Raw genomic sequence first — 26268 nt, 5'->3', positions numbered from 1 at the left:
TCTTTCTAGGCTGGATCCCCTGCCTGCCGCCATCGCCCAGCCACACGCCAGCCGTGCCCGGCAGCCTCCACGCCTGCCCAGGGCTGCGCCCCGCGGCTCGCGGGTCCCGGCACCAGGGGGTTCGGCGCCCCACACCACCGCGGCCCGGGCCTTCCCTCCTACCCGGCCGCCAGCAGCCCCCCCACCGCTGACGCACAGGTCGCCCGCCCTCCCCCGGCACGGCCGCCGCGCCTCCACACACTCCCACGCCGCGAGGACAGCTGAGGGCCTGGGGACCCTTGTCCCCGCTCGGTCACGGGGGCCCAAGTGGGGCAGCAGGTCGGGAAGGAGGGCGGCAGCGCACGGAATCACCCCCGCCGCACGCTCGCGTGGGCACTCACACACACACACACACACACACACACACGCCTACACAAGGGGCACACAGTCGCACACCCCGACACCCTTCGTGGCACAGAGGGATTTCCGTCCTCAGCGCCCGTTCCCTCACGGGAGGGTGGGGCGCTTCAGCGCGACCCGCACCCTCCAGCCCGGCAGCCAGTTCGAGACTGTCGCTCCCCCTCTTCATGGAGGAACGACACAGGACCCTGCGCTGTTCTTTCGTCTGCTCGGCCCTCCCCGGGTTTGCTGCTGGTTCTTCCCGGGTTGGCTACCATCCCTTCCACCTCCGTGGAAGGGCGGTTCCCCCTGCCACATTCCCCACTTCCGCGGGGGAGCGGCACACCGCCGGCCGGCCGGCCGGCTCTCTCGGGGGCTGCACAGGTGTTCCCCTTAGATGTTCCTGGTGCATGTTGTCTCTCTCCTCCTTTATAGTCCTCTTCCGCCAATCCCAACTCGGCTGCCCACACGCCAAGTACGCTACTCTCCTCCAATCAGGAGCAGGATCAGCTCCTGGAGGTCATCACTCAAGTTGGCAAGAGGCAGCTGCATAGAAGCTGTTTTCTCCTCTCCCAGCGCCATATTGTGGGAGAGCAGATGCATAGAATAAGTCTTAATTCCAGTAACTCAGTCCAATCCGAGTTGCTCCCCACAGAGACCACAGGCTGTGTGCTGCCTGCCTGCCACGGACCCTCTGTCCCGGGGAGGTCCTGTGGGCACGCAGCCTGTGGCCGCGGGTCTCTGCCTGGCCTGCCAAAAGGGTGCCCCGTTTGGATGCTGTGTGAGTCAGGGCTGATGGGGGAGAGGGGGACAGAGAGAGGAGAGAGAGACAGAGAGAGAGAGAGAAAGAGAGAGAGACGTGTAGGTGTTGGTGTAAGTCAGAGACAGAGGGAGAGGGTGCCTGTATTGCCTGCGAGGCTTGGTGTGGGGTCCCTCCTTTGCGCTCTGGAGGGCTTCCGCGGCTGTGGCGCGTGGCCGCCGCACGGCCAGGTGGCGCAGAGGGCCCGCGGGTTGGGCTGCGCGAGGCACCGGGCCCTGAGTGGTGGGCAACCGCGCCCTGGCGTCGTCTTCGGGCGGTGGTCGTGGTCGTGGTCACAGTCATTGGGCTCCCTGGGAGACAGGAGCCCGGGAGGGGCGGTGGGAGTGCAGGTGCCGGGAGCTGCTGGTGCGGCGGGCTGCGGGGTTGGGGCGGCCGGCAGGGGAGCGCCCTGGCGGGCGGTGAGTCGCTGGTTTGGGGTTGGAGGGGGCGCGCTGGGATGGCGCGGGGCGTGGCCTGTGTCCCGGGGTGGGCCCCGGGGTTGGCGGTGGGGCTGCGGCAGCCGGGGACAGCTGGCCGGCCCGCCCGTGCCCGTGCCCGTGCCCGTGCCCAGGCCCAGGCCCAGGCCCAGGCCCAGGCCCAGGCCCAGGCCCGAGGCGCGGGCGGGCTGGGGCTGCCAGGTGGAGGGGTCGGGCTTCTGCCCCCTGCTGGAGCTGCGTTGGGGGTCGCAGGGGTCCCGGCGTGCGGGCTGGCGGATGGGGGCGTGGCTAGGCAGCCAGCCAAAGGCGAGCAAAAGGGGAGGGTGCCGCGGGGCAAAAGCCTACAGCCCCCGGTATTCCCAGGCGGTCTCCCATCCAAGTACTAACCAGGCCCGACCCTGCTTAGCTTCCGAGATCAGACGAGATCGGGCGCGTTCAGGGTGGTATGGCCGTAGACGCCAGAGGCCGCCTCCAGGCCCCTCTTGAGTGCGCGCCCGCACAGCCGCCGCCGCCGCCTCCTCCTCCTCCTCCTGCCCGCTCCCCGCTCTCACTCCCATTCCCATTCCCATTCCCACTCCCGCTCCCGCTCCCGCTGCCGCTTCTCCTCCGCCTCCTCCCTCTTTTCTCTTCTCTTCTCTTCTCCTCCTCCCCCCCCTCCTCAGCCGCCCTCCGCCTAGCCCTGCACCAGTGCCCGAACTCCAGCCCTCCGCCTGCCCAGCCCAGGACCTGCAGCACCGGGCGCCCAGTCGGCACGCTGCCGCCAAGCCAAGGGGAGCCAACCTCCTCCGGCTGCCGCTGGCCACAGGGAACTCCTACTCTCTCTTTCTAGGCCGGATCCCCTGCCTGCCGCCATCGCCCAGCCACACGCCAGCCGTGCCCGGCAGCCTCCACGCCTGCCCAGGGCTGCGCCCCGCGGCTCGCGGGTCCCGGCACCAGGGGGTTCGGCGCCCCACACCACCGCGGCCCGGGCCTTCCCTCCTACCCGGCCGCCAGCAGCCCCCCCACCGCTGACGCACAGGTCGCCCGCCCTCCCCCGGCACGGCCGCCGCGCCTCCACACACTCCCACGCCGCGAGGACAGCTGAGGGCCTGGGGACCCTTGTCCCCGCTCGGTCACGGGGGCCCAAGTGGGGCAGCAGGTCGGGAAGGAGGGCGGCAGCGCACGGAATCACCCCCGCCGCACGCTCGCGTGGGCACTCACACACACACACACACACACACACACGCCTACACAAGGGGCACACAGTCGCACACCCCGACACCCTTCGTGGCACAGAGGGATTTCCGTCCTCAGCGCCCGTTCCCTCACGGGAGGGTGGGGCGCTTCAGCGCGACCCGCACCCTCCAGCCCGGCAGCCAGTTCGAGACTGTCGCTCCCCCTCTTCATGGAGGAACGACACAGGACCCTGCGCTGTTCTTTCGTCTGCTCGGCCCTCCCCGGGTTTGCTGCTGGTTCTTCCCGGGTTGGCTACCGTCCCTTCCACCTCCGTGGAAGGGCGGTTCCCCCTGCCACATTCCCCACTTCCGCGGGGGAGCGGCACACCGCCGGCCGGCCGGCTCTCTCGGGGGCTGCACAGGTGTTCCCCTTAGATGTTCCTGGTGCATGTTGTCTCTCTCCTCCTTTATAGTCCTCTTCCGCCAATCCCAACTCGGCTGCCCACACGCCGAGTACGCTGCTCTCCTTCAATCAGGAGCAGGATCAGCTCCTGGAGGTCATCACTCAAGTTGGCAAGAGGCAGCTGCATAGAAGCTGTTTGCTCCTCTCCCAGCGCCATATTGTGGGAGAGCAGATGCATAGAATAAGTCTTAATTCCAGTAACTCAGTCCAATCCGAGTTGCTCCCCACAGAGACCACAGGCTGTGTGCTGCCTGCCTGCCACGGACCCTCTGTCCCGGGGAGGTCCTGTGGGCACGCAGCCTGTGGCCGCGGGTCTCTGCCTGGCCTGCCAAAAGGGTGCCCCGTTTGGATGCTGTGTGAGTCAGGGCTGATGGGGGAGAGGGGGACAGAGAGAGGAGAGAGAGACAGAGAGAGAGAGAGAAAGAGAGACGTGTAGGTGTTGGTGTAAGTCAGAGACAGAGGGAGAGGGTGCCTGTATTGCCTGCGAGGCTTGGTGTGGGGTCCCTCCTTTGCGCTCTGGAGGGCTTCCGCGGCTGTGGCGCGTGGCCGCCGCACGGCCAGGTGGCGCAGAGGGCCCGCGGGTTGGGCTGCGCGAGGCACCGGGCCCTGAGTGGTGGGCAACTGCGCCCTGGCGTCGTCTTCGGGCGGTGGTCGTGGTCGTGGTCACAGTCATTGGGCTCCCTGGGAGACAGGAGCCCGGGAGGGGCGGTGGGAGTGCAGGTGCCGGGAGCTGCTGGTGCGGCGGGCTGCGGGGTTGGGGCGGCCGGCAGGGGAGCGCCCTGGCGGGCGGTGAGTCGCTGGTTTGGGGTTGGAGGGGGCGCGCTGGGATGGCGCGGGGCGTGGCCTGTGTCCCGGGGTGGGCCCCGGGGTTGGCGGTGGGGCTGCGGCAGCCGGGGACAGCTGGCCGGCCCGCCCGTGCCCGTGCCCGTGCCCAGGCCCAGGCCCAGGCCCAGGCCCAGGCCCAGGCCCGAGGCGCGGGCGGGCTGGGGCTGCCAGGTGGAGGGGTCGGGCTTCTGCCCCCTGCTGGAGCTGCGTTGGGGGTCGCAGGGGTCCCGGCGTGCGGGCTGGCGGATGGGGGCGTGGCTAGGCAGCCAGCCAAAGGCGAGCAAAAGGGGAGGGTGCCGCGGGGCAAAAGCCTACAGCCCCCGGTATTCCCAGGCGGTCTCCCATCCAAGTACTAACCAGGCCCGACCCTGCTTAGCTTCCGAGATCAGACGAGATCGGGCGCGTTCAGGGTGGTATGGCCGTAGACGCCAGAGGCCGCCTCCAGGCCCCTCTTGAGTGCGCGCCCGCACAGCCGCCGCCGCCGCCTCCTCCTCCTCCTCCTGCCCGCTCCCCGCTCTCACTCCCATTCCCATTCCCATTCCCACTCCCGCTCCCGCTCCCGCTCCCGCTTCTCCTCCGCCTCCTCCCTCTTTTCTCTTCTCTTCTCTTCTCCTCCTCCCCCCCCTCCTCAGCCGCCCTCCGCCTAGCCCTGCACCAGTGCCCGAACTCCAGCCCTCCGCCTGCCCAGCCCAGGACCTGCAGCACCGGGCGCCCAGTCGGCACGCTGCCGCCAAGCCAAGGGGAGCCAACCTCCTCCGGCTGCCGCTGGCCACAGGGAACTCCTACTCTCTCTTTCTAGGCTGGATCCCCTGCCTGCCGCCATCGCCCAGCCACACGCCAGCCGTGCCCGGCAGCCTCCACGCCTGCCCAGGGCTGCGCCCCGCGGCTCGCGGGTCCCGGCACCAGGGGGTTCGGCGCCCCACACCACCGCGGCCCGGGCCTTCCCTCCTACCCGGCCGCCAGCAGCCCCCCCACCGCTGACGCACAGGTCGCCCGCCCTCCCCCGGCACGGCCGCCGCGCCTCCACACACTCCCACGCCGCGAGGACAGCTGAGGGCCTGGGGACCCTTGTCCCCGCTCGGTCACGGGGGCCCAAGTGGGGCAGCAGGTCGGGAAGGAGGGCGGCAGCGCACGGAATCACCCCCGCCGCACGCTCGCGTGGGCACTCACACACACACACACACACACACACACGCCTACACAAGGGGCACACAGTCGCACACCCCGACACCCTTCGTGGCACAGAGGGATTTCCGTCCTCAGCGCCCGTTCCCTCACGGGAGGGTGGGGCGCTTCAGCGCGACCCGCACCCTCCAGCCCGGCAGCCAGTTCGAGACTGTCGCTCCCCCTCTTCATGGAGGAACGACACAGGACCCTGCGCTGTTCTTTCGTCTGCTCGGCCCTCCCCGGGTTTGCTGCTGGTTCTTCCCGGGTTGGCTACCGTCCCTTCCACCTCCGTGGAAGGGCGGTTCCCCCTGCCACATTCCCCACTTCCGCGGGGGAGCGGCACACCGCCGGCCGGCCGGCTCTCTCGGGGGCTGCACAGGTGTTCCCCTTAGATGTTCCTGGTGCATGTTGTCTCTCTCCTCCTTTATAGTCCTCTTCCGCCAATCCCAACTCGGCTGCCCACACGCCGAGTACGCTGCTCTCCTTCAATCAGGAGCAGGATCAGCTCCTGGAGGTCATCACTCAAGTTGGCAAGAGGCAGCTGCATAGAAGCTGTTTGCTCCTCTCCCAGCGCCATATTGTGGGAGAGCAGATGCATAGAATAAGTCTTAATTCCAGTAACTCAGTCCAATCCGAGTTGCTCCCCACAGAGACCACAGGCTGTGTGCTGCCTGCCTGCCACGGACCCTCTGTCCCGGGGAGGTCCTGTGGGCACGCAGCCTGTGGCCGCGGGTCTCTGCCTGGCCTGCCAAAAGGGTGCCCCGTTTGGATGCTGTGTGAGTCAGGGCTGATGGGGGAGAGGGGGACAGAGAGAGGAGAGAGAGACAGAGAGAGAGAGAGAAAGAGAGAGAGACGTGTAGGTGTTGGTGTAAGTCAGAGACAGAGGGAGAGGGTGCCTGTATTGCCTGCGAGGCTTGGTGTGGGGTCCCTCCTTTGCGCTCTGGAGGGCTTCCGCGGCTGTGGCGCGTGGCCGCCGCACGGCCAGGTGGCGCAGAGGGCCCGCGGGTTGGGCTGCGCGAGGCACCGGGCCCTGAGTGGTGGGCAACTGCGCCCTGGCGTCGTCTTCGGGCGGTGGTCGTGGTCGTGGTCACAGTCATTGGGCTCCCTGGGAGACAGGAGCCCGGGAGGGGCGGTGGGAGTGCAGGTGCCGGGAGCTGCTGGTGCGGCGGGCTGCGGGGTTGGGGCGGCCGGCAGGGGAGCGCCCTGGCGGGCGGTGAGTCGCTGGTTTGGGGTTGGAGGGGGCGCGCTGGGATGGCGCGGGGCGTGGCCTGTGTCCCGGGGTGGGCCCCGGGGTTGGCGGTGGGGCTGCGGCAGCCGGGGACAGCTGGCCGGCCCGCCCGTGCCCGTGCCCGTGCCCAGGCCCAGGCCCAGGCCCAGGCCCAGGCCCAGGCCCGAGGCGCGGGCGGGCTGGGGCTGCCAGGTGGAGGGGTCGGGCTTCTGCCCCCTGCTGGAGCTGCGTTGGGGGTCGCAGGGGTCCCGGCGTGCGGGCTGGCGGATGGGGGCGTGGCTAGGCAGCCAGCCAAAGGCGAGCAAAAGGGGAGGGTGCCGCGGGGCAAAAGCCTACAGCCCCCGGTATTCCCAGGCGGTCTCCCATCCAAGTACTAACCAGGCCCGACCCTGCTTAGCTTCCGAGATCAGACGAGATCGGGCGCGTTCAGGGTGGTATGGCCGTAGACGCCAGAGGCCGCCTCCAGGCCCCTCTTGAGTGCGCGCCCGCACAGCCGCCGCCGCCGCCTCCTCCTCCTCCTCCTGCCCGCTCCCCGCTCTCACTCCCATTCCCATTCCCATTCCCACTCCCGCTCCCGCTCCCGCTCCCGCTTCTCCTCCGCCTCCTCCCTCTTTTCTCTTCTCTTCTCTTCTCCTCCTCCCCCCCCTCCTCAGCCGCCCTCCGCCTAGCCCTGCACCAGTGCCCGAACTCCAGCCCTCCGCCTGCCCAGCCCAGGACCTGCAGCACCGGGCGCCCAGTCGGCACGCTGCCGCCAAGCCAAGGGGAGCCAACCTCCTCCGGCTGCCGCTGGCCACAGGGAACTCCTACTCTCTCTTTCTAGGCTGGATCCCCTGCCTGCCGCCATCGCCCAGCCACACGCCAGCCGTGCCCGGCAGCCTCCACGCCTGCCCAGGGCTGCGCCCCGCGGCTCGCGGGTCCCGGCACCAGGGGGTTCGGCGCCCCACACCACCGCGGCCCGGGCCTTCCCTCCTACCCGGCCGCCAGCAGCCCCCCCACCGCTGACGCACAGGTCGCCCGCCCTCCCCCGGCACGGCCGCCGCGCCTCCACACACTCCCACGCCGCGAGGACAGCTGAGGGCCTGGGGACCCTTGTCCCCGCTCGGTCACGGGGGCCCAAGTGGGGCAGCAGGTCGGGAAGGAGGGCGGCAGCGCACGGAATCACCCCCGCCGCACGCTCGCGTGGGCACTCACACACACACACACACACACACACACGCCTACACAAGGGGCACACAGTCGCACACCCCGACACCCTTCGTGGCACAGAGGGATTTCCGTCCTCAGCGCCCGTTCCCTCACGGGAGGGTGGGGCGCTTCAGCGCGACCCGCACCCTCCAGCCCGGCAGCCAGTTCGAGACTGTCGCTCCCCCTCTTCATGGAGGAACGACACAGGACCCTGCGCTGTTCTTTCGTCTGCTCGGCCCTCCCCGGGTTTGCTGCTGGTTCTTCCCGGGTTGGCTACCGTCCCTTCCACCTCCGTGGAAGGGCGGTTCCCCCTGCCACATTCCCCACTTCCGCGGGGGAGCGGCACACCGCCGGCCGGCCGGCTCTCTCGGGGGCTGCACAGGTGTTCCCCTTAGATGTTCCTGGTGCATGTTGTCTCTCTCCTCCTTTATAGTCCTCTTCCGCCAATCCCAACTCGGCTGCCCACACGCCGAGTACGCTGCTCTCCTTCAATCAGGAGCAGGATCAGCTCCTGGAGGTCATCACTCAAGTTGGCAAGAGGCAGCTGCATAGAAGCTGTTTGCTCCTCTCCCAGCGCCATATTGTGGGAGAGCAGATGCATAGAATAAGTCTTAATTCCAGTAACTCAGTCCAATCCGAGTTGCTCCCCACAGAGACCACAGGCTGTGTGCTGCCTGCCTGCCACGGACCCTCTGTCCCGGGGAGGTCCTGTGGGCACGCAGCCTGTGGCCGCGGGTCTCTGCCTGGCCTGCCAAAAGGGTGCCCCGTTTGGATGCTGTGTGAGTCAGGGCTGATGGGGGAGAGGGGGACAGAGAGAGGAGAGAGAGACAGAGAGAGAGAGAGAAAGAGAGAGAGACGTGTAGGTGTTGGTGTAAGTCAGAGACAGAGGGAGAGGGTGCCTGTATTGCCTGCGAGGCTTGGTGTGGGGTCCCTCCTTTGCGCTCTGGAGGGCTTCCGCGGCTGTGGCGCGTGGCCGCCGCACGGCCAGGTGGCGCAGAGGGCCCGCGGGTTGGGCTGCGCGAGGCACCGGGCCCTGAGTGGTGGGCAACTGCGCCCTGGCGTCGTCTTCGGGCGGTGGTCGTGGTCGTGGTCACAGTCATTGGGCTCCCTGGGAGACAGGAGCCCGGGAGGGGCGGTGGGAGTGCAGGTGCCGGGAGCTGCTGGTGCGGCGGGCTGCGGGGTTGGGGCGGCCGGCAGGGGAGCGCCCTGGCGGGCGGTGAGTCGCTGGTTTGGGGTTGGAGGGGGCGCGCTGGGATGGCGCGGGGCGTGGCCTGTGTCCCGGGGTGGGCCCCGGGGTTGGCGGTGGGGCTGCGGCAGCCGGGGACAGCTGGCCGGCCCGCCCGTGCCCGTGCCCGTGCCCAGGCCCAGGCCCAGGCCCAGGCCCAGGCCCAGGCCCGAGGCGCGGGCGGGCTGGGGCTGCCAGGTGGAGGGGTCGGGCTTCTGCCCCCTGCTGGAGCTGCGTTGGGGGTCGCAGGGGTCCCGGCGTGCGGGCTGGCGGATGGGGGCGTGGCTAGGCAGCCAGCCAAAGGCGAGCAAAAGGGGAGGGTGCCGCGGGGCAAAAGCCTACAGCACCCGGTATTCCCAGGCGGTCTCCCATCCAAGTACTAACCAGGCCCGACCCTGCTTAGCTTCCGAGATCAGACGAGATCGGGCGCGTTCAGGGTGGTATGGCCGTAGACGCCAGAGGCCGCCTCCAGGCCCCTCTTGAGTGCGCGCCCGCACAGCCGCCGCCGCCGCCTCCTCCTCCTCCTCCTGCCCGCTCCCCGCTCTCACTCCCATTCCCATTCCCATTCCCACTCCCGCTCCCGCTCCCGCTGCCGCTTCTCCTCCGCCTCCTCCCTCTTTTCTCTTCTCTTCTCTTCTCCTCCTCCCCCCCCTCCTCAGCCGCCCTCCGCCTAGCCCTGCACCAGTGCCCGAACTCCAGCCCTCCGCCTGCCCAGCCCAGGACCTGCAGCACCGGGCGCCCAGTCGGCACGCTGCCGCCAAGCCAAGGGGAGCCAACCTCCTCCGGCTGCCGCTGGCCACAGGGAACTCCTACTCTCTCTTTCTAGGCCGGATCCCCTGCCTGCCGCCATCGCCCAGCCACACGCCAGCCGTGCCCGGCAGCCTCCACGCCTGCCCAGGGCTGCGCCCCGCGGCTCGCGGGTCCCGGCACCAGGGGGTTCGGCGCCCCACACCACCGCGGCCCGGGCCTTCCCTCCTACCCGGCCGCCAGCAGCCCCCCCACCGCTGACGCACAGGTCGCCCGCCCTCCCCCGGCACGGCCGCCGCGCCTCCACACACTCCCACGCCGCGAGGACAGCTGAGGGCCTGGGGACCCTTGTCCCCGCTCGGTCACGGGGGCCCAAGTGGGGCAGCAGGTCGGGAAGGAGGGCGGCAGCGCACGGAATCACCCCCGCCGCACGCTCGCGTGGGCACTCACACACACACACACACACACACACACGCCTACACAAGGGGCACACAGTCGCACACCCCGACACCCTTCGTGGCACAGAGGGATTTCCGTCCTCAGCGCCCGTTCCCTCACGGGAGGGTGGGGCGCTTCAGCGCGACCCGCACCCTCCAGCCCGGCAGCCAGTTCGAGACTGTCGCTCCCCCTCTTCATGGAGGAACGACACAGGACCCTGCGCTGTTCTTTCGTCTGCTCGGCCCTCCCCGGGTTTGCTGCTGGTTCTTCCCGGGTTGGCTACCGTCCCTTCCACCTCCGTGGAAGGGCGGTTCCCCCTGCCACATTCCCCACTTCCGCGGGGGAGCGGCACACCGCCGGCCGGCCGGCTCTCTCGGGGGCTGCACAGGTGTTCCCCTTAGATGTTCCTGGTGCATGTTGTCTCTCTCCTCCTTTATAGTCCTCTTCCGCCAATCCCAACTCGGCTGCCCACACGCCGAGTACGCTGCTCTCCTTCAATCAGGAGCAGGATCAGCTCCTGGAGGTCATCACTCAAGTTGGCAAGAGGCAGCTGCATAGAAGCTGTTTTCTCCTCTCCCAGCGCCATATTGTGGGAGAGCAGATGCATAGAATAAGTCTTAATTCCAGTAACTCAGTCCAATCCGAGTTGCTCCCCACAGAGACCACAGGCTGTGTGCTGCCTGCCTGCCACGGACCCTCTGTCCCGGGGAGGTCCTGTGGGCACGCAGCCTGTGGCCGCGGGTCTCTGCCTGGCCTGCCAAAAGGGTGCCCCGTTTGGATGCTGTGTGAGTCAGGGCTGATGGGGGAGAGGGGGACAGAGAGAGGAGAGAGAGACAGAGAGAGAGAGAGAAAGAGAGACGTGTAGGTGTTGGTGTAAGTCAGAGACAGAGGGAGAGGGTGCCTGTATTGCCTGCGAGGCTTGGTGTGGGGTCCCTCCTTTGCGCTCTGGAGGGCTTCCGCGGCTGTGGCGCGTGGCCGCCGCACGGCCAGGTGGCGCAGAGGGCCCGCGGGTTGGGCTGCGCGAGGCACCGGGCCCTGAGTGGTGGGCAACTGCGCCCTGGCGTCGTCTTCGGGCGGTGGTCGTGGTCGTGGTCACAGTCATTGGGCTCCCTGGGAGACAGGAGCCCGGGAGGGGCGGTGGGAGTGCAGGTGCCGGGAGCTGCTGGTGCGGCGGGCTGCGGGGTTGGGGCGGCCGGCAGGGGAGCGCCCTGGCGGGCGGTGAGTCGCTGGTTTGGGGTTGGAGGGGGCGCGCTGGGATGGCGCGGGGCGTGGCCTGTGTCCCGGGGTGGGCCCCGGGGTTGGCGGTGGGGCTGCGGCAGCCGGGGACAGCTGGCCGGCCCGCCCGTGCCCGTGCCCGTGCCCAGGCCCAGGCCCAGGCCCAGGCCCAGGCCCAGGCCCGAGGCGCGGGCGGGCTGGGGCTGCCAGGTGGAGGGGTCGGGCTTCTGCCCCCTGCTGGAGCTGCGTTGGGGGTCGCAGGGGTCCCGGCGTGCGGGCTGGCGGATGGGGGCGTGGCTAGGCAGCCAGCCAAAGGCGAGCAAAAGGGGAGGGTGCCGCGGGGCAAAAGCCTACAGCCCCCGGTATTCCCAGGCGGTCTCCCATCCAAGTACTAACCAGGCCCGACCCTGCTTAGCTTCCGAGATCAGACGAGATCGGGCGCGTTCAGGGTGGTATGGCCGTAGACGCCAGAGGCCGCCTCCAGGCCCCTCTTGAGTGCGCGCCCGCACAGCCGCCGCCGCCGCCTCCTCCTCCTCCTCCTGCCCGCTCCCCGCTCTCACTCCCATTCCCATTCCCATTCCCACTCCCGCTCCCGCTCCCGCTGCCGCTTCTCCTCCGCCTCCTCCCTCTTTTCTCTTCTCTTCTCTTCTCCTCCTCCCCCCCCTCCTCAGCCGCCCTCCGCCTAGCCCTGCACCAGTGCCCGAACTCCAGCCCTCCGCCTGCCCAGCCCAGGACCTGCAGCACCGGGCGCCCAGTCGGCACGCTGCCGCCAAGCCAAGGGGAGCCAACCTCCTCCGGCTGCCGCTGGCCACAGGGAACTCCTACTCTCTCTTTCTAGGCCGGATCCCCTGCCTGCCGCCATCGCCCAGCCACACGCCAGCCGTGCCCGGCAGCCTCCACGCCTGCCCAGGGCTGCGCCCCGCGGCTCGCGGGTCCCGGCACCAGGGGGTTCGGCGCCCCACACCACCGCGGCCCGGGCCTTCCCTCCTACCCGGCCGCCAGCAGCCCCCCCACCGCTGACGCACAGGTCGCCCGCCCTCCCCCGGCACGGCCGCCGCGCCTCCACACACTCCCACGCCGCGAGGACAGCTGAGGGCCTGGGGACCCTTGTCCCCGCTCGGTCACGGGGGCCCAAGTGGGGCAGCAGGTCGGGAAGGAGGGCGGCAGCGCACGGAATCACCCCCGCCGCACGCTCGCGTGGGCACTCACACACACACACACACACACACACACGCCTACACAAGGGGCACACAGTCGCACACCCCGACACCCTTCGTGGCACAGAGGGATTTCCGTCCTCAGCGCCCGTTCCCTCACGGGAGGGTGGGGCGCTTCAGCGCGACCCGCACCCTCCAGCCCGGCAGCCAGTTCGAGACTGTCGCTCCCCCTCTTCATGGAGGAACGACACAGGACCCTGCGCTGTTCTTTCGTCTGCTCGGCCCTCCCCGGGTTTGCTGCTGGTTCTTCCCGGGTTGGCTACCGTCCCTTCCACCTCCGTGGAAGGGCGGTTCCCCCTGCCACATTCCCCACTTCCGCGGGGGAGCGGCACACCGCCGGCCGGCCGGCTCTCTCGGGGGCTGCACAGGTGTTCCCCTTAGATGTTCCTGGTGCATGTTGTCTCTCTCCTCCTTTATAGTCCTCTTCCGCCAATCCCAACTCGGCTGCCCACACGCCGAGTACGCTGCTCTCCTTCAATCAGGAGCAGGATCAGCTCCTGGAGGTCATCACTCAAGTTGGCAAGAGGCAGCTGCATAGAAGCTGTTTTCTCCTCTCCCAGCGCCATATTGTGGGAGAGCAGATGCATAGAATAAGTCTTAATTCCAGTAACTCAGTCCAATCCGAGTTGCTCCCCACAGAGACCACAGGCTGTGTGCTGCCTGCCTGCCACGGACCCTCTGTCCCGGGGAGGTCCTGTGGGCACGCAGCCTGTGGCCGCGGGTCTCTGCCTGGCCTGCCAAAAGGGTGCCCCGTTTGGATGCTGTGTGAGTCAGGGCTGATGGGGGAGAGGGGGACAGAGAGAGGAGAGAGAGACAGAGAGAGAGAGAGAAAGAGAGACGTGTAGGTGTTGGTGTAAGTCAGAGACAGAGGGAGAGGGTGCCTGTATTGCCTGCGAGGCTTGGTGTGGGGTCCCTCCTTTGCGCTCTGGAGGGCTTCCGCGGCTGTGGCGCGTGGCCGCCGCACGGCCAGGTGGCGCAGAGGGCCCGCGGGTTGGGCTGCGCGAGGCACCGGGCCCTGAGTGGTGGGCAACTGCGCCCTGGCGTCGTCTTCGGGCGGTGGTCGTGGTCGTGGTCACAGTCATTGGGCTCCCTGGGAGACAGGAGCCCGGGAGGGGCGGTGGGAGTGCAGGTGCCGGGAGCTGCTGGTGCGGCGGGCTGCGGGGTTGGGGCGGCCGGCAGGGGAGCGCCCTGGCGGGCGGTGAGTCGCTGGTTTGGGGTTGGAGGGGGCGCGCTGGGATGGCGCGGGGCGTGGCCTGTGTCCCGGGGTGGGCCCCGGGGTTGGCGGTGGGGCTGCGGCAGCCGGGGACAGCTGGCCGGCCCGCCCGTGCCCGTGCCCGTGCCCAGGCCCAGGCCCAGGCCCAGGCCCAGGCCCAGGCCCGAGGCGCGGGCGGGCTGGGGCTGCCAGGTGGAGGGGTCGGGCTTCTGCCCCCTGCTGGAGCTGCGTTGGGGGTCGCAGGGGTCCCGGCGTGCGGGCTGGCGGATGGGGGCGTGGCTAGGCAGCCAGCCAAAGGCGAGCAAAAGGGGAGGGTGCCGCGGGGCAAAAGCCTACAGCCCCCGGTATTCCCAGGCGGTCTCCCATCCAAGTACTAACCAGGCCCGACCCTGCTTAGCTTCCGAGATCAGACGAGATCGGGCGCGTTCAGGGTGGTATGGCCGTAGACGCCAGAGGCCGCCTCCAGGCCCCTCTTGAGTGCGCGCCCGCACAGCCGCCGCCGCCGCCTCCTCCTCCTCCTCCTGCCCGCTCCCCGCTCTCACTCCCATTCCCATTCCCATTCCCACTCCCGCTCCCGCTCCCGCTCCCGCTTCTCCTCCGCCTCCTCCCTCTTTTCTCTTCTCTTCTCTTCTCCTCCTCCCCCCCCTCCTCAGCCGCCCTCCGCCTAGCCCTGCACCAGTGCCCGAACTCCAGCCCTCCGCCTGCCCAGCCCAGGACCTGCAGCACCGGGCGCCCAGTCGGCACGCTGCCGCCAAGCCAAGGGGAGCCAACCTCCTCCGGCTGCCGCTGGCCACAGGGAACTCCTACTCTCTCTTTCTAGGCTGGATCCCCTGCCTGCCGCCATCGCCCAGCCACACGCCAGCCGTGCCCGGCAGCCTCCACGCCTGCCCAGGGCTGCGCCCCGCGGCTCGCGGGTCCCGGCACCAGGGGGTTCGGCGCCCCACACCACCGCGGCCCGGGCCTTCCCTCCTACCCGGCCGCCAGCAGCCCCCCCACCGCTGACGCACAGGTCGCCCGCCCTCCCCCGGCACGGCCGCCGCGCCTCCACACACTCCCACGCCGCGAGGACAGCTGAGGGCCTGGGGACCCTTGTCCCCGCTCGGTCACGGGGGCCCAAGTGGGGCAGCAGGTCGGGAAGGAGGGCGGCAGCGCACGGAATCACCCCCGCCGCACGCTCGCGTGGGCACTCACACACACACACACACACACACACACGCCTACACAAGGGGCACACAGTCGCACACCCCGACACCCTTCGTGGCACAGAGGGATTTCCGTCCTCAGCGCCCGTTCCCTCACGGGAGGGTGGGGCGCTTCAGCGCGACCCGCACCCTCCAGCCCGGCAGCCAGTTCGAGACTGTCGCTCCCCCTCTTCATGGAGGAACGACACAGGACCCTGCGCTGTTCTTTCGTCTGCTCGGCCCTCCCCGGGTTTGCTGCTGGTTCTTCCCGGGTTGGCTACCGTCCCTTCCACCTCCGTGGAAGGGCGGTTCCCCCTGCCACATTCCCCACTTCCGCGGGGGAGCGGCACACCGCCGGCCGGCCGGCTCTCTCGGGGGCTGCACAGGTGTTCCCCTTAGATGTTCCTGGTGCATGTTGTCTCTCTCCTCCTTTATAGTCCTCTTCCGCCAATCCCAACTCGGCTGCCCACACGCCGAGTACGCTGCTCTCCTTCAATCAGGAGCAGGATCAGCTCCTGGAGGTCATCACTCAAGTTGGCAAGAGGCAGCTGCATAGAAGCTGTTTGCTCCTCTCCCAGCGCCATATTGTGGGAGAGCAGATGCATAGAATAAGTCTTAATTCCAGTAACTCAGTCCAATCCGAGTTGCTCCCCACAGAGACCACAGGCTGTGTGCTGCCTGCCTGCCACGGACCCTCTGTCCCGGGGAGGTCCTGTGGGCACGCAGCCTGTGGCCGCGGGTCTCTGCCTGGCCTGCCAAAAGGGTGCCCCGTTTGGATGCTGTGTGAGTCAGGGCTGATGGGGGAGAGGGGGACAGAGAGAGGAGAGAGAGACAGAGAGAGAGAGAGAAAGAGAGAGAGACGTGTAGGTGTTGGTGTAAGTCAGAGACAGAGGGAGAGGGTGCCTGTATTGCCTGCGAGGCTTGGTGTGGGGTCCCTCCTTTGCGCTCTGGAGGGCTTCCGCGGCTGTGGCGCGTGGCCGCCGCACGGCCAGGTGGCGCAGAGGGCCCGCGGGTTGGGCTGCGCGAGGCACCGGGCCCTGAGTGGTGGGCAACTGCGCCCTGGCGTCGTCTTCGGGCGGTGGTCGTGGTCGTGGTCACAGTCATTGGGCTCCCTGGGAGACAGGAGCCCGGGAGGGGCGGTGGGAGTGCAGGTGCCGGGAGCTGCTGGTGCGGCGGGCTGCGGGGTTGGGGCGGCCGGCAGGGGAGCGCCCTGGCGGGCGGTGAGTCGCTGGTTTGGGGTTGGAGGGGGCGCGCTGGGATGGCGCGGGGCGTGGCCTGTGTCCCGGGGTGGGCCCCGGGGTTGGCGGTGGGGCTGCGGCAGCCGGGGACAGCTGGCCGGCCTGCCCGTGCCCGTGCCCGTGCCCAGGCCCAGGCCCAGGCCCAGGCCCAGGCCCAGGCCCGAGGCGCGGGCGGGCTGGGGCTGCCAGGTGGAGGGGTCGGGCTTCTGCCCCCTGCTGGAGCTGCGTTGGGGGTCGCAGGGGTCCCGGCGTGCGGGCTGGCGGATGGGGGCGTGGCTAGGCAGCCAGCCAAAGGCGAGCAAAAGGGGAGGGTGCCGCGGGGCAAAAGCCTACAGCCCCCGGTATTCCCAGGCGGTCTCCCATCCAAGTACTAACCAGGCCCGACCCTGCTTAGCTTCCGAGATCAGACGAGATCGGGCGCGTTCAGGGTGGTATGGCCGTAGACGCCAGAGGCCGCCTCCAGGCCCCTCTTGAGTGCGCGCCCGCACAGCCGCCGCCGCCGCCTCCTCCTCCTCCTCCTGCCCGCTCCCCGCTCTCACTCCCATTCCCATTCCCATTCCCACTCCCGCTCCCGCTCCCGCTCCCGCTTCTCCTCCGCCTCCTCCCTCTTTTCTCTTCTCTTCTCTTCTCCTCCTCCCCCCCCTCCTCAGCCGCCCTCCGCCTAGCCCTGCACCAGTGCCCGAACTCCAGCCCTCCGCCTGCCCAGCCCAGGACCTGCAGCACCGGGCGCCCAGTCGGCACGCTGCCGCCAAGCCAAGGGGAGCCAACCTCCTCCGGCTGCCGCTGGCCACAGGGAACTCCTACTCTCTCTTTCTAGGCTGGATCCCCTGCCTGCCGCCATCGCCCAGCCACACGCCAGCCGTGCCCGGCAGCCTCCACGCCTGCCCAGGGCTGCGCCCCGCGGCTCGCGGGTCCCGGCACCAGGGGGTTCGGCGCCCCACACCACCGCGGCCCGGGCCTTCCCTCCTACCCGGCCGCCAGCAGCCCCCCCACCGCTGACGCACAGGTCGCCCGCCCTCCCCCGGCACGGCCGCCGCGCCTCCACACACTCCCACGCCGCGAGGACAGCTGAGGGCCTGGGGACCCTTGTCCCCGCTCGGTCACGGGGGCCCAAGTGGGGCAGCAGGTCGGGAAGGAGGGCGGCAGCGCACGGAATCACCCCCGCCGCACGCTCGCGTGGGCACTCACACACACACACACACACACACACACGCCTACACAAGGGGCACACAGTCGCACACCCCGACACCCTTCGTGGCACAGAGGGATTTCCGTCCTCAGCGCCCGTTCCCTCACGGGAGGGTGGGGCGCTTCAGCGCGACCCGCACCCTCCAGCCCGGCAGCCAGTTCGAGACTGTCGCTCCCCCTCTTCATGGAGGAACGACACAGGACCCTGCGCTGTTCTTTCGTCTGCTCGGCCCTCCCCGGGTTTGCTGCTGGTTCTTCCCGGGTTGGCTACCGTCCCTTCCACCTCCGTGGAAGGGCGGTTCCCCCTGCCACATTCCCCACTTCCGCGGGGGAGCGGCACACCGCCGGCCGGCCGGCTCTCTCGGGGGCTGCACAGGTGTTCCCCTTAGATGTTCCTGGTGCATGTTGTCTCTCTCCTCCTTTATAGTCCTCTTCCGCCAATCCCAACTCGGCTGCCCACACGCCGAGTACGCTGCTCTCCTTCAATCAGGAGCAGGATCAGCTCCTGGAGGTCATCACTCAAGTTGGCAAGAGGCAGCTGCATAGAAGCTGTTTGCTCCTCTCCCAGCGCCATATTGTGGGAGAGCAGATGCATAGAATAAGTCTTAATTCCAGTAACTCAGTCCAATCCGAGTTGCTCCCCACAGAGACCACAGGCTGTGTGCTGCCTGCCTGCCACGGACCCTCTGTCCCGGGGAGGTCCTGTGGGCACGCAGCCTGTGGCCGCGGGTCTCTGCCTGGCCTGCCAAAAGGGTGCCCCGTTTGGATGCTGTGTGAGTCAGGGCTGATGGGGGAGAGGGGGACAGAGAGAGGAGAGAGAGACAGAGAGAGAGAGAGAAAGAGAGAGAGACGTGTAGGTGTTGGTGTAAGTCAGAGACAGAGGGAGAGGGTGCCTGTATTGCCTGCGAGGCTTGGTGTGGGGTCCCTCCTTTGCGCTCTGGAGGGCTTCCGCGGCTGTGGCGCGTGGCCGCCGCACGGCCAGGTGGCGCAGAGGGCCCGCGGGTTGGGCTGCGCGAGGCACCGGGCCCTGAGTGGTGGGCAACTGCGCCCTGGCGTCGTCTTCGGGCGGTGGTCGTGGTCGTGGTCACAGTCATTGGGCTCCCTGGGAGACAGGAGCCCGGGAGGGGCGGTGGGAGTGCAGGTGCCGGGAGCTGCTGGTGCGGCGGGCTGCGGGGTTGGGGCGGCCGGCAGGGGAGCGCCCTGGCGGGCGGTGAGTCGCTGGTTTGGGGTTGGAGGGGGCGCGCTGGGATGGCGCGGGGCGTGGCCTGTGTCCCGGGGTGGGCCCCGGGGTTGGCGGTGGGGCTGCGGCAGCCGGGGACAGCTGGCCGGCCCGCCCGTGCCCGTGCCCGTGCCCAGGCCCAGGCCCAGGCCCAGGCCCAGGCCCAGGCCCGAGGCGCGGGCGGGCTGGGGCTGCCAGGTGGAGGGGTCGGGCTTCTGCCCCCTGCTGGAGCTGCGTTGGGGGTCGCAGGGGTCCCGGCGTGCGGGCTGGCGGATGGGGGCGTGGCTAGGCAGCCAGCCAAAGGCGAGCAAAAGGGGAGGGTGCCGCGGGGCAAAAGCCTACAGCCCCCGGTATTCCCAGGCGGTCTCCCATCCAAGTACTAACCAGGCCCGACCCTGCTTAGCTTCCGAGATCAGACGAGATCGGGCGCGTTCAGGGTGGTATGGCCGTAGACGCCAGAGGCCGCCTCCAGGCCCCTCTTGAGTGCGCGCCCGCACAGCCGCCGCCGCCGCCGCCTCCTCCTCCTCCTGCCCGCTCCCCGCTCTCACTCCCATTCCCATTCCCATTCCCACTCCCGCTCCCGCTCCCGCTGCCGCTTCTCCTCCGCCTCCTCCCTCTTTTCTCTTCTCTTCTCTTCTCCTCCTCCCCCCCCTCCTCAGCCGCCCTCCGCCTAGCCCTGCACCAGTGCCCGAACTCCAGCCCTCCGCCTGCCCAGCCCAGGACCTGCAGCACCGGGCGCCCAGTCGGCACGCTGCCGCCAAGCCAAGGGGAGCCAACCTCCTCCGGCTGCCGCTGGCCACAGGGAACTCCTACTCTCTCTTTCTAGGCCGGATCCCCTGCCTGCCGCCATCGCCCAGCCACACGCCAGCCGTGCCCGGCAGCCTCCACGCCTGCCCAGGGCTGCGCCCCGCGGCTCGCGGGTCCCGGCACCAGGGGGTTCGGCGCCCCACACCACCGCGGCCCGGGCCTTCCCTCCTACCCGGCCGCCAGCAGCCCCCCCACCGCTGACGCACAGGTCGCCCGCCCTCCCCCGGCACGGCCGCCGCGCCTCCACACACTCCCACGCCGCGAGGACAGCTGAGGGCCTGGGGACCCTTGTCCCCGCTCGGTCACGGGGGCCCAAGTGGGGCAGCAGGTCGGGAAGGAGGGCGGCAGCGCACGGAATCACCCCCGCCGCACGCTCGCGTGGGCACTCACACACACACACACACACACACACACACACACGCCTACACAAGGGGCACACAGTCGCACACCCCGACACCCTTCGTGGCACAGAGGGATTTCCGTCCTCAGCGCCCGTTCCCTCACGGGAGGGTGGGGCGCTTCAGCGCGACCCGCACCCTCCAGCCCGGCAGCCAGTTCGAGACTGTCGCTCCCCCTCTTCATGGAGGAACGACACAGGACCCTGCGCTGTTCTTTCGTCTGCTCGGCCCTCCCCGGGTTTGCTGCTGGTTCTTCCCGGGTTGGCTACCGTCCCTTCCACCTCCGTGGAAGGGCGGTTCCCCCTGCCACATTCCCCACTTCCGCGGGGGAGCGGCACACCGCCGGCCGGCCGGCCGGCTCTCTCGGGGGCTGCACAGGTGTTCCCCTTAGATGTTCCTGGTGCATGTTGTCTCTCTCCTCCTTTATAGTCCTCTTCCGCCAATCCCAACTCGGCTGCCCACACGCCAAGTACGCTGCTCTCCTCCAATCAGGAGCAGGATCAGCTCCTGGAGGTCATCACTCAAGTTGGCAAGAGGCAGCTGCATAGAAGCTGTTTTCTCCTCTCCCAGCGCCATATTGTGGGAGAGCAGATGCATAGAATAAGTCTTAATTCCAGTAACTCAGTCCAATCCGAGTTGCTCCCCACAGAGACCACAGGCTGTGTGCTGCCTGCCTGCCACGGACCCTCTGTCCCGGGGAGGTCCTGTGGGCACGCAGCCTGTGGCCGCGGGTCTCTGCCTGGCCTGCCAAAAGGGTGCCCCGTTTGGATGCTGTGTGAGTCAGGGCTGATGGGGGAGAGGGGGACAGAGAGAGGAGAGAGAGACAGAGAGAGAGAGAGAAAGAGAGAGAGACGTGTAGGTGTTGGTGTAAGTCAGAGACAGAGGGAGAGGGTGCCTGTATTGCCTGCGAGGCTTGGTGTGGGGTCCCTCCTTTGCGCTCTGGAGGGCTTCCGCGGCTGTGGCGCGTGGCCGCCGCACGGCCAGGTGGCGCAGAGGGCCCGCGGGTTGGGCTGCGCGAGGCACCGGGCCCTGAGTGGTGGGCAACCGCGCCCTGGCGTCGTCTTCGGGCGGTGGTCGTGGTCGTGGTCGTGGTCACAGTCATTGGGCTCCCTGGGAGACAGGAGCCCGGGAGGGGCGGTGGGAGTGCAGGTGCCGGGAGCTGCTGGTGCGGCGGGCTGCGGGGTTGGGGCGGCCGGCAGGGGAGCGCCCTGGCGGGCGGTGAGTCGCTGGTTTGGGGTTGGAGGGGGCGCGCTGGATGGCGCGGGGCGTGGCCTGTGTCCCGGGGTGGGCCCCGGGGTTGGCGGTGGGGCTGCGGCAGCCGGGGACAGCTGGCCGGCCCGCCCGTGCCCGTGCCCGTGCCCGTGCCCAGGCCCAGGCCCAGGCCCGAGGCGCGGGCGGGCTGGGGCTGCCAGGTGGAGGGGTCGGGCTTCTGCCCCCTGCTGGAGCTGCGTTGGGGGTCGCAGGGGTCCCGGCGTGCGGGCTGGCGGATGGGGGCGTGGCTAGGCAGCCAGCCAAAGGCGAGCAAAAGGGGAGGGTGCCGCGGGGCAAAAGCCTACAGCACCCGGTATTCCCAGGCGGTCTCCCATCCAAGTACTAACCAGGCCCGACCCTGCTTAGCTTCCGAGATCAGACGAGATCGGGCGCGTTCAGGGTGGTATGGCCGTAGACGCCAGAGGCTGCCTCCAGGCCCCTCTTGAGTGCGCGCCCGCACAGCCGCCGCCGCCGCCGCCGCCGCCGCCGCCGCCTCCTCCTCCTCCTCCTGCCCGCTCCCCGCTCTCACTCCCATTCCCATTCCCATTCCCATTCCCATTCCCATTCCCGCTCCCGCTCCCGCTCCCGCTGCCGCTTCTCCTCCGCCTCCTCCCTCTTTTCTCTTCTCTTCTCTTCTCCTCCTCCTCCCCCCCCCCTCAGCCGCACTCCGCCTAGCCCTGCACCAGTGCCCGAACTCCAGCCCTCCGCCTGCCCAGCCCAGGACCTGCAGTGCAGCACCGGGCGCCCAGTCGGCACGCTGCCGCCAAGCCAAGGGGAGCCAACCTCCTCCGGCTGCCGCTGGCCACAGGGAACTCCTACTCTCTCTTTCTAGGCCGGATCCCCTGCCTGCCGCCATCGCCCAGCCACACGCCAGCCGTGCCCGGCAGCCTCCACGCCTGCCCAGGGCTGCGCCCCGCGGCTCGCGGGTCCCGGCACCAGGGGGTTCGGCGCCCCACACCACCGCGGCCCGGGCCTTCCCTCCTACCCGGCCGCCAGCAGCCCCCCCACCGCTGACGCACAGGTCGCCCGCCCTCCCCCGGCACGGCCGCCGCGCCTCCACACACTCCCACGCCGCGAGGACAGCTGAGGGCCTGGGGACCCTTGTCCCCGCTCGGTCACGGGGGCCCAAGTGGGGCAGCAGGTCGGGAAGGAGGGCGGCAGCACACGGAATCACCCCCGCCGCACGCTCGCGTGGGCACTCACACACACACACACACACACACACACGCCTACACAAGGGGCACACAGTCGCACACCCCGACACCCTTCGTGGCACAGAGGGATTTCCGTCCTCAGCGCCCGTTCCCTCACGGGAGGGTGGGGCGCTTCAGCGCGACCCGCACCCTCCAGCCCGGCAGCCAGTTCGAGACTGTCGCTCCCCCTCTTCATGGAGGAACGACACAGGACCCTGCGCTGTTCTTTCGTCTGCTCGGCCCTCCCCGGGTTTGCTGCTGGTTCTTCCCGGGTTGGCTACCGTCCCTTCCACCTCCGTGGAAGGGCGGTTCCCCCTGCCACATTCCCCACTTCCGCGGGGGAGCGGCACACCGCCGGCCGGCCGGCCGGCTCTCTCGGGGGCTGCACAGGTGTTCCCCTTAGATGTTCCTGGTGCATGTTGTCTCTCTCCTCCTTTATAGTCCTCTTCCGCCAATCCCAACTCGGCTGCCCACACGCCAAGTACGCTGCTCTCCTCCAATCAGGAGCAGGATCAGCTCCTGGAGGTCATCACTCAAGTTGGCAAGAGGCAGCTGCATAGAAGCTGTTTTCTCCTCTCCCAGCGCCATATTGTGGGAGAGCAGATGCATAGAATAAGTCTTAATTCCAGTAACTCAGTCCAATCCGAGTTGCTCCCCACAGAGACCACAGGCTGTGTGCTGCCTGCCTGCCACGGACCCTCTGTCCCGGGGAGGTCCTGTGGGCACGCAGCCTGTGGCCGCGGGTCTCTGCCTGGCCTGCCAAAAGGGTGCCCCGTTTGGATGCTGTGTGAGTCAGGGCTGATGGGGGAGAGGGGGACAGAGAGAGGAGAGAGAGACAGAGAGAGAGAGAGAAAGAGAGAGAGACGTGTAGGTGTTGGTGTAAGTCAGAGACAGAGGGAGAGGGTGCCTGTATTGCCTGCGAGGCTTGGTGTGGGGTCCCTCCTTTGCGCTCTGGAGGGCTTCCGCGGCTGTGGCGCGTGGCCGCCGCACGGCCAGGTGGCGCAGAGGGCCCGCGGGTTGGGCTGCGCGAGGCACCGGGCCCTGAGTGGTGGGCAACCGCGCCCTGGCGTCGTCTTCGGGCGGTGGTCGTGGTCGTGGTCGTGGTCACAGTCATTGGGCTCCCTGGGAGACAGGAGCCCGGGAGGGGCGGTGGGAGTGCAGGTGCCGGGAGCTGCTGGTGCGGCGGGCTGCGGGGTTGGGGCGGCCGGCAGGGGAGCGCCCTGGCGGGCGGTGAGTCGCTGGTTTGGGGTTGGAGGGGGCGCGCTGGATGGCGCGGGGCGTGGCCTGTGTCCCGGGGTGGGCCCCGGGGTTGGCGGTGGGGCTGCGGCAGCCGGGGACAGCTGGCCGGCCCGCCCGTGCCCGTGCCCGTGCCCGTGCCCGTGCCCAGGCCCAGGCCCAGGCCCAGGCCCGAGGCGCGGGCGGGCTGGGGCTGCCAGGTGGAGGGGTCGGGCTTCTGCCCCCTGCTGGAGCTGCGTTGGGGGTCGCAGGGGTCCCGGCGTGCGGGCTGGCGGATGGGGGCGTGGCTAGGCAGCCAGCCAAAGGCGAGCAAAAGGGGAGGGTGCCGCGGGGCAAAAGCCTACAGCACCCGGTATTCCCAGGCGGTCTCCCATCCAAGTACTAACCAGGCCCGACCCTGCTTAGCTTCCGAGATCAGACGAGATCGGGCGCGTTCAGGGTGGTATGGCCGTAGACCCCAGAGGCCGCCTCCAGGCCCCTCTTGAGTGCGCGCCCGCACAGCCGCCGCCGCCGCCTCCGCCGCCGCCGCCTCCTCCTCCTCCTCCTCCTGCCCGCTCCCCGCTCTCACTCCCATTCCCATTCCCATTCCCATTCCCATTCCCATTCCCACTCCCGCTCCCGCTCCCGCTGCCGCTTCTCCTCCGCCTCCTCCCTCTTTTCTCTTCTCTTCTCTTCTCCTCCTCCCCCCCCCTCCTCCTCAGCCGCCCTCCGCCTAGCCCTGCACCAGTGCCCGAACTCCAGCCCTCCGCCTGCCCAGCCCAGGACCTGCAGTGCAGCACCGGGCGCCCAGTCGGCACGCTGCCGCCAAGCCAAGGGGAGCCAACCTCCTCCGGCTGCCGCTGGCCACAGGGAACTCCTACTCTCTCTTTCTAGGCCGGATCCCCTGCCTGCCGCCATCGCCCAGCCACACGCCAGCCGTGCCCGGCAGCCTCCACGCCTGCCCAGGGCTGCGCCCCGCGGCTCGCGGGTCCCGGCACCAGGGGGTTCGGCGCCCCACACCACCGCGGCCCGGGCCTTCCCTCCTACCCGGCCGCCAGCAGCCCCCCCACCGCTGACGCACAGGTCGCCCGCCCTCCCCCGGCACGGCCGCCGCGCCTCCACACACTCCCACGCCGCGAGGACAGCTGAGGGCCTGGGGACCCTTGTCCCCGCTCGGTCACGGGGGCCCAAGTGGGGCAGCAGGTCGGGAAGGAGGGCGGCAGCGTACGGAATCACCCCCGCCGCACGCTCGCGTGGGCACTCACACACACACACACACACACACACGCCTACACAAGGGGCACACAGTCGCACACCCCGACACCCTTCGTGGCACAGAGGGATTTCCGTCCTCAGCGCCCGTTCCCTCACGGGAGGGTGGGGCGCTTCAGCGCGACCCGCACCCTCCAGCCCGGCAGCCAGTTCGAGACCACAGGCTGTGTGCTGCCTGCCTGCCACGGACCCTCTGTCCCGGGGAGGTCCTGTGGGCACGCAGCCTGTGGCCGCGGGTCTCTGCCAGGCCTGCCAAAAGGGTGCCCCGTTTGGATGCTGTGTGAGTCAGGGCTGATGGGGGAGAGGGGGACAGAGAGAGGAGAGAGAGACAGAGAGAGAGAGAGAAAGAGAGAGAGACGTGTAGGTGTTGGTGTAAGTCAGAGACAGAGGGAGAGGGTGCCTGTATTGCCTGCGAGGCTTGGTGTGGGGTCCCTCCTTTGCGCTCTGGAGGGCTTCCGCGGCTGTGGCGCGTGGCCGCCGCACGGCCAGGTGGCGCAGAGGGCCCGCGGGTTGGGCTGCGCGAGGCACCGGGCCCTGAGTGGTGGGCAACCGCGCCCTGGCGTCGTCTTCGGGCGGTGGTCGTGGTCGTGGTCGTGGTCACAGTCATTGGGCTCCCTGGGAGACAGGAGCCCGGGAGGGGCGGTGGGAGTGCAGGTGCCGGGAGCTGCTGGTGCGGCGGGCTGCGGGGTTGGGGCGGCCGGCAGGGGAGCGCCCTGGCGGGCGGTGAGTCGCTGGTTTGGGGTTGGAGGGGGCGCGCTGGATGGCGCGGGGCGTGGCCTGTGTCCCGGGGTGGGCCCCGGGGTTGGCGGTGGGGCTGCGGCAGCCGGGGACAGCTGGCCGGCCCGCCCGTGCCCGTGCCCGTGCCCGTGCCCAGGCCCAGGCCCAGGCCCAGGCCCAGGCCCAGGCCCAGGCCCGAGGCGCGGGCGGGCTGGGGCTGCCAGGTGGAGGGGTCGGGCTTCTGCCCCCTGCTGGAGCTGCGTTGGGGGTCGCAGGGGTCCCGGCGTGCGGGCTGGCGGATGGGGGCGTGGCTAGGCAGCCAGCCAAAGGCGAGCAAAAGGGGAGGGTGCCGCGGGGCAAAAGCCTACAGCCCCCGGTATTCCCAGGCGGTCTCCCATCCAAGTACTAACCAGGCCCGACCCTGCTTAGCTTCCGAGATCAGACGAGATCGGGCGCGTTCAGGGTGGTATGGCCGTAGACGCCAGAGGCCGCCTCCAGGCCCCTCTTGAGTGCGCGCCCGCACAGCCGCCGCCGCCGCCTCCTCCTCCTCCTCCTGCCCGCTCCCCGCTCTCACTCCCATTCCCATTCCCATTCCCACTCCCGCTCCCGCTCCCGCTGCCGCTTCTCCTCCGCCTCCTCCCTCTTTTCTCTTCTCTTCTCTTCTCCTCCTCCCCCCCCTCCTCAGCCGCCCTCCGCCTAGCCCTGCACCAGTGCCCGAACTCCAGCCCTCCGCCTGCCCAGCCCAGGACCTGCAGCACCGGGCGCCCAGTCGGCACGCTGCCGCCAAGCCAAGGGGAGCCAACCTCCTCCGGCTGCCGCTGGCCACAGGGAACTCCTACTCTCTCTTTCTAGGCCGGATCCCCTGCCTGCCGCCATCGCCCAGCCACACGCCAGCCGT

At 69.6% G+C, this 26268-nt stretch overlaps 11 non-coding genes across 11 annotated transcripts; all 11 read right to left on the bottom strand.

The window, feature by feature from the left end:
- Positions 1 to 1952: 1952 nt before the first annotated feature.
- Positions 1953 to 2071, bottom strand: LOC149123933 (5S ribosomal RNA). The gene has a single exon (XR_016215594.1). It is a non-coding gene; the product is annotated as a 5S ribosomal RNA (ribosomal RNA).
- A 2293-nt stretch (positions 2072 to 4364) lies between these two features.
- Positions 4365 to 4483, bottom strand: LOC149123932 (5S ribosomal RNA). The gene has a single exon (XR_016215593.1). It is a non-coding gene; the product is annotated as a 5S ribosomal RNA (ribosomal RNA).
- A 2297-nt stretch (positions 4484 to 6780) lies between these two features.
- On the bottom strand, positions 6781 to 6899 carry LOC149123931 (5S ribosomal RNA). Its single transcript, XR_016215592.1, has one exon. It is a non-coding gene; the product is annotated as a 5S ribosomal RNA (ribosomal RNA).
- A 2297-nt stretch (positions 6900 to 9196) lies between these two features.
- LOC149123930 (5S ribosomal RNA) lies at positions 9197 to 9315 on the bottom strand. Its single transcript, XR_016215203.1, has one exon. It is a non-coding gene; the product is annotated as a 5S ribosomal RNA (ribosomal RNA).
- A 2293-nt stretch (positions 9316 to 11608) lies between these two features.
- On the bottom strand, positions 11609 to 11727 carry LOC149123929 (5S ribosomal RNA). The gene has a single exon (XR_016215590.1). It is a non-coding gene; the product is annotated as a 5S ribosomal RNA (ribosomal RNA).
- Positions 11728 to 14020: 2293 nt separating this feature from the next.
- On the bottom strand, positions 14021 to 14139 carry LOC149123928 (5S ribosomal RNA). Its single transcript, XR_016215589.1, has one exon. It is a non-coding gene; the product is annotated as a 5S ribosomal RNA (ribosomal RNA).
- A 2297-nt stretch (positions 14140 to 16436) lies between these two features.
- On the bottom strand, positions 16437 to 16555 carry LOC149123927 (5S ribosomal RNA). The gene has a single exon (XR_016215588.1). It is a non-coding gene; the product is annotated as a 5S ribosomal RNA (ribosomal RNA).
- Positions 16556 to 18852: 2297 nt separating this feature from the next.
- LOC149123926 (5S ribosomal RNA) lies at positions 18853 to 18971 on the bottom strand. The gene has a single exon (XR_016215587.1). It is a non-coding gene; the product is annotated as a 5S ribosomal RNA (ribosomal RNA).
- A 2300-nt stretch (positions 18972 to 21271) lies between these two features.
- LOC149123925 (5S ribosomal RNA) lies at positions 21272 to 21390 on the bottom strand. The gene has a single exon (XR_016215202.1). It is a non-coding gene; the product is annotated as a 5S ribosomal RNA (ribosomal RNA).
- A 2349-nt stretch (positions 21391 to 23739) lies between these two features.
- Positions 23740 to 23858, bottom strand: LOC149123924 (5S ribosomal RNA). Its single transcript, XR_016215201.1, has one exon. It is a non-coding gene; the product is annotated as a 5S ribosomal RNA (ribosomal RNA).
- A 1873-nt stretch (positions 23859 to 25731) lies between these two features.
- On the bottom strand, positions 25732 to 25850 carry LOC149123923 (5S ribosomal RNA). The gene has a single exon (XR_016215586.1). It is a non-coding gene; the product is annotated as a 5S ribosomal RNA (ribosomal RNA).
- Between the last annotated feature and the right edge of the window lie 418 nt (positions 25851 to 26268).

This window comes from Oryctolagus cuniculus, chromosome 10 (genome assembly GCF_051225735.1).
Source record: "Oryctolagus cuniculus isolate XC-2025 breed Fujian yellow rabbit chromosome 10, ASM5122573v1, whole genome shotgun sequence".
NCBI lineage: Eukaryota > Metazoa > Chordata > Mammalia > Lagomorpha > Leporidae > Oryctolagus > Oryctolagus cuniculus.
The sequence above is the reverse complement of the archived record's forward strand: the minus strand, read 5'-3'. Positions and strand labels throughout refer to the sequence as shown.